The sequence below is a fragment of the Mastigoproctus giganteus genome, chromosome 2 (assembly GCF_048544385.1).
Source record: "Mastigoproctus giganteus isolate SK-2022 chromosome 2, ASM4854438v1, whole genome shotgun sequence".
Taxonomy (NCBI): Eukaryota; Metazoa; Arthropoda; class Arachnida; order Uropygi; family Thelyphonidae; genus Mastigoproctus; species Mastigoproctus giganteus.
This window is the reverse complement of record NC_143576.1, coordinates 142,308,948-142,325,365: the sequence shown is the minus strand read 5'-3', so window position 1 is coordinate 142,325,365 and position 16,418 is coordinate 142,308,948. Positions and strand designations below refer to the sequence as shown.

At 37.9% G+C, this 16,418-nt stretch overlaps 1 long non-coding RNA gene across 1 annotated transcript; it reads right to left on the bottom strand.

Annotated features, from left to right (window-relative positions):
• Positions 1–1,024: 1,024 nt before the first annotated feature.
• LOC150089624 (uncharacterized) lies at positions 1,025–16,179 on the bottom strand. Its single transcript, XR_016546676.1, has 2 exons — positions 16,096–16,179; positions 1,025–1,290 (listed from the first exon to the last, which is right to left on the bottom strand). It is a non-coding gene; the product is annotated as an uncharacterized LOC150089624 (long non-coding RNA).
• Between the last annotated feature and the right edge of the window lie 239 nt (positions 16,180–16,418).

Below are 16,418 nucleotides of genomic sequence, written 5' to 3'. Positions count from 1 at the left end.
GCAATCGCATGAATCAAAATGTTACATAAAATTTATAGAAAACAGCTATAAAATGCCATATGAAATCTACATAAAATAGATCTTCTGATATACATAAATTTGCATGCATTTTGTACAGGCTAAAGTGGCTATAAAAGAGTTTTTTTATGAAATATAAGAGATATTAACTTCTTTCATTTGCAAAAAATGGTGCTACTTCATTGTGCTAAAGGGTATAGCTACACATTTAAATAGCTTACAAAAGATGCATATATTGTAAATGAAAGAGAAAATGGACAGCTATACAATGTGTGTATGTTTTTGTGAGAAATGTAAGATCAGCAAGCCCTTGTACAGCATTTGTGCGGAAATATAAGGCAGTTTGTCCAAAAGACTGCTGTAGTGCATAAATATGGGAGGCTAATGGATATAAATGTGAACTTACATTAAACTATTTACATTTCAGTTTTTTTTTTTTTTTTTTTTTTGTGTTGCAACTAATATTTGCATAATATTCACTTTTGAATTTCTGTGCTCACTTCTACATTTTACAAAGTTTATAATGGAGAATACAGTGTATTTTGATTCTGATATTATATCATATATGTTTGTGGATGAGAGGGATATTCTATTTGTTTTTTTATTTACAGCACTAGTTCATTTTATATAATCTCTTCTTATACTTGGGAAATCATCAGCCTCCATTTTTAATTTATCTATATTGTTAATTAAAATAAAATATCTTTCCGACATTTGTTAAAGGTGAACTGTAAAATAAAATAAGAGGAAACAGTTAAGAAATCCTGATTATTCACCACTTTTATGTGTGCATCACATTTATCATGAGTGCATCTATAGTGAAATACTGAACTTCAAAATCCATGAATGCTGTACAGAGACCAAAATCTCAGATTGTCGATTACGCTGGGACTTAATGCTCTCCCCAACAAGAAAGTTCCAGTATTTCAAAGAGGTGAAAATTATAAAAAAAAAATAATAAAAAAAAAAACTGGATGTCACGAGGTTCCAGTTTCACTTTGGCACTCTGTCTCTTTTGAAGTGTATTATCGTCATATAATGAATATTTGAATTGGCATCACCTCCACATGCGGAATGTTCTCAAAGAGAATTTCTTCAATTTGGCAACAGTGGATGGTGCATCTTCTCGACTGTCATCATCTGAAATGGTTTCACCTTCACTGTGAACCTGACGAGTTGATACTCGTAAATCTTCAACATTAACAGGTAACACTGGTTCATTAAGACTTCGCATACGCTGATCAGATGCAACTGGAGAGAGAGATTTTGAATCTGGATGGAAGGAAAAAAATGAATCAGTTTAGTAGGAGATTTTTTGTATTAATTTTCTGTGCAGTCCAAAATATTCAGGCAGAAGTAAATCTTAAAAAAAATATATTGTTTGTGTGTGTGTGTGTGCGCATGCGCGCGCATGCTTGGTGACCCCAAAAGTGAAAGCTATTAAAACATACAGGGCGTTTTAATTAAAATGCACTGAGGTCTATCTCACTTATTTTTAGGTTTAGCTTATTTGTTATATTAACCTTTTTTTTTGGTATATTTGGACTGGCGCCTCCGTAGCCAGGTGGGAAGGAGCAGCAGTGCATAGCACACGCTTCTTGATTAGACCGGGGTTCGAGCCCATCACCACCAAATACGGAGGATGCAGAAAGGTCAGGGAATGATCACCGCATATCCCGGAGCAATATGGCCTTAGTTGCTAATGCTCCTAAAAAACCAAATAACAAACAGCATATTTGGACTGAAACTTTTGAATTTGATATTTAAATTAGACTAAGTATTACCATTAGATTTTACGATTTCTAAATATATTTAAATTAGACTAAGTATTACCATTAGATTTTACGATTTCTAAATTTAAATTTTGTGTTATCAAATGCTTTTTTTCTCATTGTTCCCTGTCCTCGGATTATTCTTCAAAACATTATCGGTGTACTTCTGAAATGAACGTAAACTGATTTTATTTGAATAAAATAACAAATGAATGCAACAGTTGTATGTGATGGTTGCTTTTCAATAGGCATGTTTTACCTTGTACAGATAACTGCAAATAATAACAAAAGAAATAACATTCAAAAACAACTATTTTAAAAAAATAAATAAATTCTGTAGCGGAAAATGACAATTTCCTGCAGTAGAAGATTATGGAATAAAACAAATGCACAATAATAAATTTATTATCAGGAAATAAAAAAAGGATAAATGAAATGGGAATCGATATTTCAATGTTTAACTTTGCGATTTTAGCCATTTGTAGCAAAGATTAGTCATCAGTAATGTTCAACAACATTGTATGGCTGCTGCTGTTATTTCCAAAAATGAAAGGTAACAGTGTAAATAATAACAACAGCAGTTCAAATAATTTTAATTGCATAGCAAAACACCAAATACACACCACACAAATAATTTACAACATTTTATATTGTTTTTACAAGACTTTAGGTGGTGTGATTTCAAAAGAGAGCCAACATGTGCTTTAAATATTATTTATAAATTTGATGTGGCTCTGCCAAAATACAAGCTTGTAACCTATGTAATAAATTAGAACAAGCATTCTTTAGAATAACATGTTAATTGCAGTGCATGCATTATGTATTCTCCACTTGAAATCATTCGAATTGTTAGTGGCTGTTTTGTACACTTTTGCTTTAACAAAACCCCAAAAGAAAAAGATTAAAGTGGGAGAAAATATGGAGCCAAGACATTTCACCATCATATTCTATACACTGGCTTTTAAATATTCATCATATCTATTGTTGTACTGCTACAATTTTGTGTAGTGGGATGCCATTGTGTGGCTGGACTCAAAGACATTGTCAGACTTTGATGTTTATGGAACTTTTTAACCAGTCAAATACATTAATGCCAAGTAATTCATAATATTTCGCCCCAGGCAGTATGCTGTCAAAAGAAACTGTGTAACAAATTTGTCACCCCATATGCCCCACCACATGCTGACAGACCATTTCACATGATGGTAAGTATTTCTGCAACCGTGTGGGTTTTGATGTATAGTAGCCCAGTAGTAGGAATTGTGTCTGTTGGTGAAGCCATCACAAGTGAAGGTAGCTTTGCCAGTCTACAGGATATTTCTGAGATAACAGGGATATTCTTACATTTTGGTTACAGAAAATTACAAACTCCCAAGTGTTTTGTATCATCACCACCTTCATGCAAACCTTGTAAAAACAATTGTAGGGATGCAGTTTGTTCTTTCAAAGGATCCACCAAATCTATGTATGCTTGATCCCAAATGTGGAAGAAGTTTCCTGGACACTGCTAGCTGGATATGATAGGAAGAAAGCTACATCTTCTTCATGAATATGTTGCAAATTTGATACACATTTGTATACTTATTTTTATGCATCACATTTCCAGTTAGCATAAGACAATTCATGCAAGACATTAGCATTAGTAGAGGTATATGATGCAAGAAGGCAAGCTTATAGAGCATCAGTCAAAAAAAAACAACAAAACAAACCTTTACCATTTTACCTATCCATTCGCTCCAAGTGTTTGTCTAGTTCTGCTTTGAATATATTTAAGCTGTCCACTTCTACGACAGATGGATGTTTGTTACAGAAATCAACCACACGCTGGCTAAAGGCAAATTTCCGCAATTCTATTCTACAACTGTCTTTCCTCGATTTGAATTTATGTCCCCTCAGGTGATTAACCTGGGAAAGAGGAAGAATCCCATCAGCATTGATCCTGCTCAAACCATTCAAGGCCTTATACACCTCAATCAGATCACCTTGCAGGATCCTAGCCTCCAGCTACTGCAATTTGCAAAATTTAAGCATATTTTCATAAGAGCAACCCTTTGTTCCATTCACTAATCTTGTTTTCCTTCTCTGTACTCGTTCCAGCAGCTCTACATCCTTCCTAAAATGAGGCCTGCAGATCAGTATACCAGTACTCAAGGTGTGGCCTGACCACTGCCTTACACAAGGGAATAATCACCTCCTTATCCCTGCTGGAAAAATTCCTGTATATATCATTGACAAGACACCAGAAAACTTCATATCTCACTGCACAATTACAACAGGTCCTTTTCATTCTCTGCCACCCTGAGTGTAGTACTACACAGTTGATATGTTACTCTAGGGTTACTGCTATCCATATGCAGTACTTTACATTTGTTAATGTTAAATATCAGTTCCCACCTCTCAACCCATCTGCTCAACTTTTCTAGATCCTGTTGCAGCAGCGTACTGTCATTAGGGTCATTGACAACCTTGCCAACCTTCGTATCGTCGACAAACTTAGACATTAAGCCTGATATACCTTCATCAATATCATTAATAAATACAGAAAACAACAATGGACCCAACACTGAACCCTGGGGGGCTCCACTAATAACATTAGCCCACGAAGAGCAGCATCCATTGATTACCACTCTGTCTTCTCCCACTCAACCACCCTTTTATACACTGAAGCAACTTACCCTTAATACCATTCTGCTCCAATCTATACAGTAATCTTCCATGCACAACAGTGTCAAAAGCTTTTCTGAAATCCAAGTACTGTATATGATATCAAAATTATTTTTTTCATCTAGTTCCTTTGTAACCACATCACAGTATCCAATCAAATTGGTCAGACAAGACTTCCTCCTAACAAACCCATGATGTGTCTGAACTATAACTGAAGTCTTGTCTAGATGATCCTGCGGTGCTTCTTTGACCAGTGCCTCCATTAATTTGCCAGGAACAGAAGTTAAACTATCAGGTCTGTAATTACATGTGTCACCCTTTGATCCTCCTTTGTGAATTTGGGTCACATTTGCACATCTCCAGTCCATGAGGACCACCCCTGAGTCCAAGGAAGCTCTCATAATTATGGCTAAGGGTTTGCTTACTTCCTTTAATATAAATGGATAGATCCCATCCACCTTAGGTGCCTTTCTTATGTTTATCTTCAACAGTTTCTGCTCCACTTTGCTCTCAGTTATTACAAAATCATTTAGCTCACTGCCAGAGTTTAATATGCTTCTGGCATTCCACTCCCTGAATAACTCCTCATATGTAAATGTAGATTTACATTTACATAGACAAAATATTCATTCAGTTTATCTACCTGTCAAAAGCTTTCCTGAAATCCAAGTATACGGATTTCAGGAAAGCAGGATCATCAACAGTTGAACCATCGATATCCAGTGGTCCAATCAATCTGATTCATCCCCTTCCTTCTAGAGTTAACATAAATAAAGAATTCTTTGCTGTTTTTGTTTGCCAAAGATTTCTCATTTGTGAAATGAGAAATCATTTCACATTTCTCATTTTCTCATTTCTCACCTAACTTCCTTTGTGACTTGGTTACAGACCTGCTTATATCTGTCATAGGCTTCTGTGCCACCAAATAATTTATATGTATCCTATGCATTTTTCTTCTCTGCCACGTCTCATTAGTTCATCTGGCATCCATTTAGGCCTAAACCTTGAACAATATTTCTTAGTTGGTATGAAAAGCCTAGTAGGGCTTTTCATACCATTACAAGATTAATTCTTTGAATGCTTCCCATTTAGAATTTGCTGTTGCTAACATCATCAGTTGGTCTCACACTGTATAGAATTTAAAAACTGTGTCAGACCACCATAATCATCTTTACGAAAGCAAAAACCCTTCCCTTTACCCCTGATGGTAGTTACCTCTTTGAGTAAATCCCACATCAGCACGCTGTTATCAGTGCCACCTAGTGGTTCCTTTATCTATAGATTCTTAATACATGAAGAATGACTACTGATAATCAGATGAAGAGTATTACTCCCTCTAGTTGCCGCCTGAATATGCAATTGTGATATTTGCAGCCTCTGAGAATGTCTCTTGGAAAATAATCTTCATGTTGCTCTAGATTTTGGCTGCATTCTACATATAATAAATTGTTTTTGGAAAGCCTACTTTCACATCATCAGGCAACAGAGCGGCAATCTCCAAGGCAGAATGCGCTGGTCTCAAAGTAACTAGTTATTGTTGGTGACTCTATAGTCAGGGAGACGGGAAATAAAATGTGTAAAAAGGATAGGTGGAACAGGGCCAGGGTATGCCTGCCAGGGACAAAAGTTGATAACGTAAAGCAAATATCATCTTTTAAGGGCAAAAAAGGTGATATTGTTGTATACGTTGGCACCAATGATATTAAGAGTAGGAGATCTGCAGATTTACTCAACAAGTACAGGTCAATATTGTCAAAAAGTCGAGAGTCACTGTTAAATTTGAAAGTGTCTGCAATTCTGCCCGGACACAACAGGAGGGAATACATGATAAGAGCCTTGTCAATCAATTTGGCCCAGGAGGGAATGTGCAAAGCTCAAGGGGTAAAATTTTTTTCAGCATAGTCTGTGCGCGTTAACAGGAGAGACTGCTTCTACAGGGATGGGATACACTTAAATAGAAAGGGTGCAAGAATATTTGCTGAAGCTATCGAGGCAGTGTTAGGTGGGTACGAAAACTGCTAGCTTGGGGGGATTCACAGACTAAAAGGTTCAAAATAGCCACAGGCAGAGGTGAAGGTGATTCTTGCACAACTTCTATTAGAATAAGGAGCGAGGGGTGCTGGGGGATTCAGGGACTGATGGCAGTCATCGTGAAACAGGTGGATATATGGGATGTGTTGGGTAACTAATAATAAGGATAGGTACATGTATACTTGCATGTATACCAATGCTAGAAGTATAGTAAATAAATTTGATGAATTTGAAGTGTTGGTCACGACATCAAAGGTTGGGATAGCAGAGACATGGTATCACACAGATATAAGGAATGCAGAATTGAAATTTGGGGAGTACAATGTGTACAGAAAGGATAGACAGGATAGGAAGGGAGGAGGTGTTATGCTGTTAATTAAGAAAAACATAAAATTAAAAGAAGTGCATCCAGTTGATATAGATGAACAGTGCACTGTTGAGTCAGTCTGGTGTGACATAAGCACTGTGAAAGCAAAAATAAGAGTAGGAGTGTGTTATAGGCCTAATGACTCGAATGAGTACAATGAACAATTGTACAGAGAAATAGAGTGAGCTAGTAAATCAGAATGTCTTATAACGGGGAATTTTAACTTCCCAGATATTGAGTGGAACTTGTGGGTTGGTCATTCACACACTAGTAAGACTTTTGTGGATTTATTGGATGATTGTTTTTTGCAGCAGCATGTTCGAGAGGCAACCAGAGAGGGTAATACTCTTTATCTTGTTATCGGCAGTGATCATTCTTGTATTAAGAATTTGCAGATAAAGGAACCACTAGGTGGCAGTGATCACAGTGTACTGATGTGGGATTTACTTAAATATTTAATTGCCATCAGGGGTAAAGGAAAGGGTTTTTGCTTCCGTAAAGGTGAGTACAGTGGTCTCAGACAGTTTTTAAATTCTGTACAGTGGGATCAACTGACGATGTTACCAACAGTAAATTCTAAGTGGGAAGCATTCAAGGAATTAATCGTGGATGCTACTAAAAGTTTCATACCTATTAAGAAATATTGTTCAAGGTTTAGGCCTAAATGGTTATAAAATGAACTAATGAGACTCGTGACAGACAAGAAAAATGCATAGGATGCATATAAATTATCAAGGGACTCAGAAGCCTATGGCAGATATAAGCTAGTCTGTAATCTGGTCACAAAGGAGGTTAGGCAGGCGAAGGCAGATTACGAGAAATCTTTGGCAAAAGATGCTAAGAAAAACAGCAAGGATTTCTTTACTTATATAAACTCTAAAAGGAAGGGGATGAATCTGATTGGTCCACTTGATATCGATGGTTTGGCTGTTGATGATCCTGCTCAGATAGCAAACAAACTGAATGAGTATTTTGCATCTACATTCACACATGAGGAGTTATTAAGGTTTGAAAATGGCAGAAGGTTATCAAATTGTAGCAGGGTGCTTAATGATTTTGTAATAACTATGAGCAAAGTGAAGGAGAAATTGTTGAAGTTAAACATAAGAAAGTCACCTGGGGTGGATAGAATCTATGGAAGAAAGCAAATGTATGAGCTTATGCAGCATCAGCCAAAAAAAAAAAATCACACCATTCCCTCCAAATGCCTGTCCAGTTCCTCCTTAAATTTATTCAACCTATCAACTTCCACAACGACAGATGGAAGTTTGTTCCAGCAATTAACCACCCGCTGGCTAAAGGCAAATTTCCGCACATCTATTCTACATCTGTTCTTTTATAATTTGAATTTATGCCCCCGTAGGTTCGTAATCTGAACAAGTGGAAGGATCCCATCAGAATTCAGCGTGCTAAACCCATTCAAGGCCTTATACACCTCAATCAGATCACCGCGCAGGTGCCTAGTCTCCAGCCACTGCAATTTGCAGAACTTGAGCGTGTACAGAGAAGAGCAACACGATTGGTGAGGGGAATGAAGGGATTCTCTTACCAAGAGAGGCTTAAGTTCTGCAAATTGCAGTGGCTGGAGACTAGGCACCTGCGCGGTGATCTGATTGAGGTCTATAAGGCCTTGAATGGGTTGGGCACGCTGAATTCTGATGGGATCCTTCCACTTGTTCAGATTATGAACCTACGGGGACATAAGTTCAAATTAAGAAAGGACAGATGTAGAATAGATGTGCGGAAATTTGCCTTTAGCCAGCAGGTGGTTAATTGCTGGAACAAACTTCCATCTGTCATTGTGGAAGTTGATAGGTTAAATAAATTTAAGGAGGAACTGGACAGGCATTTGGAGGGAATGGTGTGATTTTTTTTTTTTTTTTTTTGGCTGATGCTGCATAAGCTCCTACACTTGCTTTCTTGCATCATGTGCCACTACTACTACTACTCTCTTGATAAGAGGATCCCTTCATTCCCCTCACCAATCTTGTTGCCCTTCTCTGTACACGCTCAAGTAAATCTACATCCTTCCTAAAATGAGGCCTTCAGACCTGTATGCAGTACTCAAGGCGTGGCCTGACCATTGCCTTATACAGAGGGATAATCACCTCCTTTTCCCTGCTAGCAAAATTCCTATATATCATTGACAAAACCCCATGACCTGCCCTGGCAGCCTGTCTGCATTGCTCAGAAAACTTCATATCTGACTGCACAATTACTCCCAGGTCTTTTTCATTTTCTACCACCTTAAGTGTAGTACCACACAGTTGGTACGTTTCTCTGGGGTTACTTCTACCCATATGCAGTACTCTGCATTTGTCAAGGTTAAACTTCAGTTGCCACTTCTTAGCCCATCTGCCCAAATTATCTAGATCCTGTTGCAGTAGCACACTGCCATTACTGTCATTAACAACCCTGCCAACCTTTGTATCATCTGCAAACTTCGACATTAAGCCTGATATACCTTCATCAATATCATTGATAAATATACAAAACAACAGTGGACCTAACACCGAACCCTGTGTGACTCCACTAATAACATTAGTCCAAGAAGAGCAGCACCCATTGATTACCACCCTCTGTCTTCTCGCACTTAACCATCCTTTTATCCATTGTAGCAACTTACCCTTAATACAATTCTGCTCCAATTTGTACAATAGTCTTCCATGCGCAACAGTGTCAAAAGCTTTCCTGAAATCCAAATATATGATATCAAAATTATTTTTTGCATCCAGTTCCTTTGTAACCACATCATAATATCCTATCAAATTTGTCAGACAAGACTTTCCCTTAACAAACCCATGCTGTGTCTGAATTATTGCTGCAGTCTTGTCTAGATGATCCTGCAATGCATCTTTAACCAGCGACTCCATTATTTTACCCAGAACAGAAGTTAAACTAACTGGTCTGTAATTACTCGTGTCACCCTTCGATCCCCCTTTGTGAATTGGGGATGCATTTGCACATCTCCAGTCCGTGGGAACCTCCCCTCAGTCCAAGGATGCTCTCATAATTATGGCTAAGGGTTTGCTTAGTTGCTTTGCCACCTCCTTTAATATAACTGGATAGATCCGATCCACCCCAGGTGCTTTTCTTACGTTTAATTTCAACAATTTCTCTTCCACTTTGCTCTCAGTTATTACAAAATCATTAAGTATCTTGGTACAATTTGATAACCTTCTGCCATTTTCAAACCTTAATAATTCCTCACGTGTGATAGTAGATGCAAAATACTCATTCAGTTTGTTTGCTATCTGAGCAAGATCATCAACAGTCGAACCATCGATGTCAAGTGGACCAATCAGATTCATCCCCTTCCTTTTAGAGTTTATATAAGTAAAGAAATCCTTGCTGTTTTTCTTAGCATCTTTTGCCAAAGATTTCTGGTAATCTACTTTCGCTTGCCTAACCTCCTTTGTGACCTGATTACAGACTAGCTTATATCTGCCGTAGGCTTCTGAATTGCTTGATAATTTATATGCATCCCATGCAGTTTCCTTCTCTGTTACGAGTCTCATTAGTTCATTTGACAACCATTTAGGCCTAAACCTTGAACATATTTCTTAATAGGTATGAAACTTTTAGTAGCTTCCACGATTAATTCCTTGTATGCTTCCCACTTAGAATTTACTGTTGGTAACATCGTCAGTTGATCCCACTGTACACAATTTAAAAACTGTCGGAGGCCACTGTACTCGCCTTTACGGAAGCAAAAACCCTTTCCTTTACCCCTGATGGCAATTAAATATTTAAGTAAATCCCACGTCAGTACACTGTGATCACTGCCACCTAGTAGTTCCTTTATCTGCAAATTCTTAATACATGAATGATCACTGCTGATAACCAGATCAAGAGTATTACTTTCTCTGGTTGCCTCTCGAACATGCTGCTGCAGAAAACAATCATCCAATAAACCCACAAAAGTCTGACTAGTGTGAGTGCCCAACCCACAAGTTCCAGTCAATATCTGGGAAGTTAAAATCCCCCATTATAAGACATTCCGATTTACTAGTCCACTCTATTTCTCTGTACAATTGTTCATTGTACTCATTCAAGTCATTAGGCCTATAACACACTCCTACTCTCAATTTTGATCTCCCAATGCTTATGTCACACCAAACTGACTCAACAGTGCACTGTTCATCTATATCAACTGGATGCACTTCTTTTGATTTTATGTTTTTCTTTATTAACAGCATAACACCTCCTCCCTTCCTATCCTGTCTATCCTTTCTGTACACATTGTACTCCCCAAATTCCAGTTCGGCATTCCTTATATCTGTGTGACACCACGTCTCTGATATCCCAACAATATCCGCCTTTGATGTCTTGACCAAAACTTTAAATTCATAAAATTTATTTACTATACTTTTTGCATTGGTAAAAATGCAAGTATATATGCACCTATTCTTATTCTTAGTTACTTTAACACATCCCATATACCCACCTGTTTCACGATGACTGCCATCCGTACCTGAAACCCCCAACATGGTGGAATGCGCATGTGCCAAAGCACATCACGTTAACGTCAGGGTCTGAAGGAATCTTGGATCTGCTTCACATCATCCATCACCCAGATGACACCTAAGCTTGACAGGGAAAATGTACCGAAAATGAAGGGCAAGGTCACATATCACACTCTTCACTGATCCTAGAGCATAAGGGATGTGCAATTGCAATCTAGAGGAGACGTTTGCTAAAGTGTTTGCATTTGAAATTGTCTTCAAATAATTGTGAGAGTATAAGTAAATTATCGCAGAATGGGAAATGAAAGCAGCACTGTCTATATCCCAGGCAAATGCCTTTGGGTCAGATGATTTCCATTATGAGATGATTAAACATCTACCATCTGAATCTATGGATCAGCTGCTCTGTCTAGACAGATTCTGTTGATCTAGCTAGATCAAGATCAACAGAATCTGTCTAGAAGATAAATTTCTGGACTCCTGGCATTAGGCAATCATGCTTGCCTTCGCAAAGCCAGGAAAGGATCCAAAAATTTCGAACAACTATTACCCAATTGCTCTGACAAGCTGCTTATGCAAGATCCTGTAAAGGATGGTCAATTCCCACATCATGTGTATTTAGAAGCAAATAACCTCCTTTTCAAGAATACGGTGTGGCTTCCAAAGGAACAGGTTAATAGATTGCAAATGTTTTAAAAGATATCTATAATTTTGGTCTTAGGAGTCATCAAGCCCTTTCTATAAAAAATTTTGCTAAATCTCTCATTCCAAGTTTGCGTGGGATCCTCAGTCTCTCTCTTGACCTTTTTGCCAAGAGGAGGGAGTTCTCCAAGGGTTTGTTTTAAAAAGTGTTACACTTTTTTGCTATCTTTTTTTTTTTTTTTTTTTTTTGTTGTTGTTGGTGCATCGGCTTCTGTGGCCATATTGCACCTCCCAAGGTTTTTTGCATTTTCTACTCTGATCCAGGCCCGAGGCGGGATTTGAACCCGCGACTTTTGGGTTGCCAGGCAGGCACTTTACCCACCCGGCTAGCCCGGTTGGCTTTCTTTTCTTTTTTTTTTCTTTGCTATCCAAGTTATTTCTATTACTGAACAACTTCCTCCAACCATAAACAGTATTCTCTTTGTTGATGACTTTTAGCATCTTTTCACAGCATGCAACACGTGGGTCATCGAAAGGCAATTGCAGCATACCGTTGACCACGTGAACTAAAGCTTGGGCAAAACATCATTCCAGTAGCACTCGAGACAAAATTCTTGGGACTCATATTTGATAATAAATTTACATTTCTACCACATATTCATCAACTGTGGACAAAATACACAAGGGGACTAAACCTCTTATGTGCCATCTCATCCAGTAATTGGGGAGCAGACTGCTAGATTTTACTCTGTCTCTATCATAGCCTTGTCCAATCTAAATTAGATTGAGTCCCAAGTATATATGGGCGCCTCCATAGCCAGGTGGGAAGGAGCAGCAGTGCGTAGCACACGCTTCTTGATTAGACCGGGGTTCGAGCCTGTCACCACCAAATATGGAGAATGCGAAAAGGTCAGGGAATAACTACCGCATATTCCAGGAGCAATATGGCCTTAGTTGCTAATGCTCCTAAAACCAAATAACAAACAACAAACCCAAGTATATGCTTCTGCTAGAAACAGCATACTGTGATGGCTAGATTCACTATTTCAAGCCATCCACATTGCTACTGGAGCATTTAGAACATCCCCTGTCCAGAGTTTATATGCCAAAGCAACTGAGCCATTTCTGTCACTTTGATGAAAGCAACTGTTGCTGAACTATACTTTTAAACTGAAATCCCTGCCAGACCTCTCTACACAGACATCCATTTTTGAGCCACAATGGGAAAAGCTAACACCCATCAGATTGCCAACTTGTCTCTTTGGTATTCATATTTGGTGTTCAAGAGCTGCCCAGAGAGCTTAACATCATGGTAGAAAATGTTGACCAGTCACCAAGGCAACCCTGGCATGCCCATTTGTCCTTCTTGAAAGGGACCAAAGATGGGTAACTTGCCTAGCGAGATCGGTAAAAGGGCGTCCATATGAGGAAAGACTTTGAATATGCGGCTTGCAGAGCTTGGAAACTAGGCACCTTAGAGAAGACTTGATTGGGGGTGTTTAAGGCTCTGAGAGGCATAAGCAAAATGAATAAGGATGAAATTTTCACGGTTATAAATGATTCAAGAACAAGGGGCCATAATTTCAAGTTACGGTGGGGAGTTGTTTAGACTGGATTGCAGGAAGTTTTATTTTAGCCAGCGAGTTATAAATTACTGGAATAAGTTACCTACATGGGTAATAGAGGCTGACAGTTTGGTGAAATTCAAAGGTCAGCTCGATTATTACCTAAGGGAGGAGGGAAATGCATAAGTTGTCCATTTCCTTTTCTCTTATTAATCATCATTATTATTATTTTTATTTGTTTGTTTATTTTTTTAAAAATTTTCTTCTTCTTATTTTTTTTTTTTAATTTTCTTCTTATCTTTTTTTTTAATTTTCTTATCTTTTTTTTTTAATTTTCTTCTTATTTTTTTCCTTATTATTATTTATTAATTTGTTTTTATTCTTATTATTTTTTTTTGTTATTTTATTATTATTATTTTTTTTTAGGCTAGTGCTGCATAAGCCATATGCTTCCTTGCACCATGTGGCCATTACTAATATTAATACTATTTTTCCACCCTGCAACTACTGTACCAGCAGATCTACCACTGTGGGGAGTGCAAATGATCAGTGGGCCCTGATGGTTGGGTTTGATATTGTTGTTAGACCATGGAAAGAAAGAAGCTTGGTATTTTGTGTGGGAAGAGCCCGACTTTGTAGTTTCATCTCTACCTTTGATAAAAAATTGTGGAAATGATTGTATTCTTAAAGATGCTCAGCTCTGGGACTTTTTTGAAGCAATTGTATGAAGGGTATTTACCCTTAAAAAATATACTGTAATATGGTATAGTAAGCGGCCTCCGAAGCTGAGTGGTCAGGAGCAGGAGTGCAGTAGCACACACTCTTTGAGTAGACTGGGGTTCAAGCCCCTGACTGCTGAATATGGTCAATCTGCCAACCCGCACTGGACTAGCATGGCAGATTATGGTCCATTTCCTTCAGCATGAATTGTTGAGGAGGCTTCCATCCTGCAAGTGGGTTGATAATGGCTGCACTTTACCTTTTTTTTTTTTTTTTTTTTATGGTGTAGTAGTAGTAGTAGTGGCATGTGATGCAAGAAAGCAAGTGTATGAGCTTATGCAGCATCAGCCAAAAAAAAAAATCACACCATTCCCTCCAAATGCCTGTTCAGTTCCGCCTTAAATTTATTTAACCTATCAACTTCCATAACGACAGATGGAAGTTTGTTCCAGCAATTAACCAACCACCTGCTGGCTAAAGGCAAATTTCCGCACATCTATTCCACATCTGTCTTTTCTTAATTTGAATTTATGACCCCTTAGGTTCGTAATCTGAACAAGTGGAAGGATCCCATCAGAATTCAGCATGCTCAACCCATTCAAGGCCTTATACACCTCAGTCAGATCACTGCACAGGTGCCTAGTCTCCAGCCACTGCAATTTGCAGAACTTAATCCTCTCTTGGTAAGAGGATCCCTTCATTCCCCTCACCAATCTTATTGCCCTTCTCTGTACACGCTCAAGCAAATCTACATCCTTCCTAAAATGAAGCCTCCAGACCTGTACGCAGTACTCAAGGCGCGGTTTGACCATTGCCTTATACAGAGGGACAATCACCTCCTTCTCCCTACTAGCAAAATTCCTATATATCATTGACAAAACCCCATGACCTGCCCTGGCAGCCTGTCTGCATTGCTCAGAAAACTTCATATCTGACTGCACAATTACTCCCAGGTCTTTTTCATTTTCTACCACCTTAAGTGTATTACCACACAGTTAGCAGGTTTCTCTGGGGTTACTTCTACCCATATGCAGTACTTTGCATTTGTCAAGATTAAACTTCAGTTACCACTTCTTAGCCCATCTGCCCAAATTATCTAGATCCTGTTGCAGTAGCACACTGCCATTACTGTCATTGACAACCTTGCCAACCTTTGTATCATCTGCAAACTTCGACACTAAGCCTGATATACCTTCATCAATATCATTTATAAATATACAAAACAACAGTGGACCTAACACCGAACCCTGTGGGACTCCACTAATAACATTAGTCCACGAAGAGCAGCACCCATTAATTACCACCCTCTGTCTTCTCCCACTCAACCATCCTTTTATCCATTGTAGCAACTTACCCTTAATATCATTCTGCTCCAATTTGTACAATAGTCTTCCATGCGCAACAGTGTCAAAAGCTTTCCTGAAATCCAAATATATGTATATGTAACCTTTCTTTCCAAAAAAAAAAAGACTACACTTCTACAGGGTATCTCATGTGGGAAGGACTATATAAAAAAGTGAAAAATGCTTTCTGTATTGCATTAAGTGTAGAAATACAGTATTTTTTAATATATTTATGGAAGGACATTACGTGGTTGTTTTCCATTAAGATTATTACTATATTCAGTACCACTTACACCACATGAAATTAATAATATAATTTATTAATTTCACATGGTGTAAGAGTGGTATTGAATATAGTAATAATCTTAACAGTATATTTTGCTTTTTTATGACGATAACATGACCATCCAAAATCAAGAAACTTCTAAGATCCAGCAAGGATCAGGTTCTTGAGGTTTCCAAATTTGGGAGGTTCAACTGCATAGAGTGTATATAATATGCACTCACCTTTAGTATTTGTTGAGGCACTTCTCATTCTACCAAACTTTCCCAAATTTAGACTTTTTGATGTTGTTGATTTCTTTCTTTCTTGGACAAGCTGTTAATGAAAATAAATGACTGCATCGTTTTTAAATCAATAGATGCTTTTTAATGTTATTTGGTTATAATATACACTAAAAACAAAAGTTAAGGGTGTAGTAATTAATATTAAGTTAAAGAAGTTACTAATAAGTGCAACATCTTAATTGTACTTCAGAGAACAGTAACTGGGATGCTTAACACTGGAGACAAGCTATGTTTGTGATGGATCAATATTCAGCCTGAATCAT